Genomic DNA, 3,035 nt, shown 5'->3' on the forward strand with positions numbered 1-3,035 from the left:
TACCCGATCCATCTCTTTGTTTCTTCGTTCGGGCTAAGATTATTAATGGCGAGGGCCCTGGCTCTCTTCGGCCTACCCCCGAGTGTCAGTTCCTTGACAATGACGAAGTTTGCACCTCGGGCCCACCTCTTCGCCCCGTCCAAAGATCGTATGGTACACGCGTCGCCCGTCTTTGTGCCTCGTTTTTGTCCTCGTTCGTTTGTACCAGCCTTTTCAGACGAGGTGTCTTAATGCGATTGCGTATGTTTGGATATGTTGGAGATAACGGCACTGATCGCGAGAAATCTAGGATGCAGTGTTCGTTCGGAGTTGGCACGGTAACGAAATAAGGTCAAGGAACGATTCTACGTTGAAACTGTCAGAATGCACGAAATGATCAACTTGAAATCTTTCGTAGTGATTTTCTAAATCTATGGCATTGGTGCAATTTCGATGATACTAAAATATAAATATGGATAAGACGTTCTGTTAGGTATCTTTTCATATATTTTTATAACATTTTAATTTCTTTCGTATAGATTTTATACGCCGGTTACCGGTAGTTCTAACATTAAATCGCTCGAAACCCGATATTCCAATATCCCAAGAAATGCGCACGTGTAGCTTGCATTCAGGAGGAGTTGCGTAACAGCGTTCGCGTTCGACAGGCTTAACGAGCTCCGCGAGACTCTCGTTTCGCCTAGGTTCGATTATGTCCGCGGCAACGCTGCCCGAAGTGGATGAATTTATTTCCTGAAGTAATTGCACGGTCACGGCTGCTGTAGCGAAACGACTAGAAGCGCGGCGTTACAATGGCAAAGCAAACAGAGTGGCAATAACAAGTCTCATTATTTACGAGAATAACTGTACGTTAAAGACCAGACAAGGCGTCGAACCGAACGCGCTAATAAAAGCGTCATAATGGACAGGTAAATAGACTCGGTGAGCGCTGATTATGCACCAGTTCGACTTCTATATAGCTCCGGCTAAAAACGATGATAGAAGACCAAGGGAATGGGCGGCAGGTGTTTCTAAACGATCCTCGTACGATTCAGAGCGCTTAGACGTGCAGCTGTTCCTCGGGTTATATCTGATCACCGAGTGGACTGATTTCGACTCGATAGTCATCCAGCAACTTATCCTCGAACCACCCTCCTCATTTATATCAAAACGACCGTAATCTCGCGTCCGTTTCCTCGTCGAGACCTCCCAGGTCAAACGGTTTCGTGCGAAAAGTTGAGACACAGCGGGATCGTTCCTTGGAATAAAGACGTAAAGCGTTGGTCGCTAAGAGAAGAGTAGCCTCGGTCGTTAGCGGAACGAATCTAGATTCCATCGGAACGGCGCGGGTAATTGGCGCGATAGAAGTGTCTGACAGGGGCGAACGAGCCGATGAAAGACTAGGAACTGCAATGGTGTTCTCGTGGCGATAATTAATACCGCGATTCGAGAATATGGCGCGCGATGGCGAAGGCGGAGGAAGAAACGAGAAAGGCAGGAAGGGAAGGTGAAAAGTGCGGTAGGAGGTGACGGTGAGACGGACGATCGGCCCGCAACGAAGAAGGTGTATGTACGAAGGAGAGCTGATAAAATCGCGCGAGCGAGAACAGTCGGGTATCTCTCGGTATTCGCCGGCGCCGCCGTCGCGGTATACACCGCGTTCTGTAACATCGAGCATCTCCGTTTCTCTCGCTTTTATTCGTCCTTCCTCTCCGATCCATCTCCGCACCAGCCGTTTCTCCTCTCTCGCTTCCAGGTTGTGTTTCTTCGCGCCAGCTTCGAGCACGGCGCGAAAGAAAATTAATACTCGGCGAACGCGCCGCCATAAAGCTTCCCCGCGACGCGGTAATTATGTAGGGCCCCGTATTATGCGCCCTCGTTCCGACCGAGTACGCTCACGTGCTTTACGAGCTTCTGCGCCTAATAACAAAGGGCGAACGGTGAACGATGACAAGTGGAAAATATCCGAAAACCTTGAGAACCTTGCATTCCTCCTTTTCCACGCCATTCCGCTAACAATTCAGTTGATGATACGTCCTCGGGCATTTTATCGTCCTGAAACCTTGGTCGTTGGTCTGGTTTCGTTCGACGCTCGATTCTTTTACGACGATGGATGTGATTTAAGGCAAAACCAGGCTGGAAACCAGGTTTCTTGCGAGAAAACGCCGGGACTAATAACGCAACAAACAAGACGGCGATTACGCGCGAGCTATATAAAGTGTATCGCGCTCTCGTTCGATTCGCTTTTATGATCGTACTCGCACCGCACAAGACCGTGCTTTACATGCCTTTACGCGTAATTACGAACTGCCGCGCGACTACGAAAGGTTTCAACGTGTGATTATCAACGGTTGCCCATTTTCTCGGCGAACGAGAATCGAGTCACCTGGTCTTGTTCAACAGATTCGAAAATCGCGTTCACTCGGTGATCGCTACGATGCTACGCGCGATTACCGCAACAGGTGAAACCGGATCGCGACTGCCCGCTACAAGAAATTATGTCAATGGTATCCTTTCCAACGAGAGTAAAATCAGTGATTATATTCAGAGAGATTTCTCGGAAGAGTTTAAGTTCGATGAAAGTGGATGTGCTGTAAATTAGAAAACTTGTCAAGGAAGGCCTCCAACGACGGCCTCTTATATTCCTCCAAAGAGATTTAATTAAGGGGAACCTATTACAAGAAACATTTTTATGAATTTAATTAATTCCCTGACTTATGCTATTTGTGGCGGCCAGCTAAGTTATACAGGATGCTCCGATAGTTATTTCCATCTTACGAAATTGCAGTGAAATATAAAAATTATAAAAATTTTAAATCAAGCGCAGAGGACATACGAAATTGCTTTCTCCTTATTTGTTTTCTTTTACTGGTTTCTCGCCTCGCGTAACAAATGCACGGAAGCGAACGTGGATACAAACTGGGAGATTCGTTCGGCAATACCCTTCTAAAGCCATCCGACCTATTCTAAAAGCCACTTTGCATTTATATGAGCGCGGTGTGTATGTATTCGGTTCGGGTTCCATCCACGAAACGCACGCGGCTCGATGCATACGC

This window comes from Bombus pascuorum, chromosome 2 (assembly GCF_905332965.1).
Source record: "Bombus pascuorum chromosome 2, iyBomPasc1.1, whole genome shotgun sequence".
NCBI lineage: Eukaryota > Metazoa > Arthropoda > Insecta > Hymenoptera > Apidae > Bombus > Bombus pascuorum.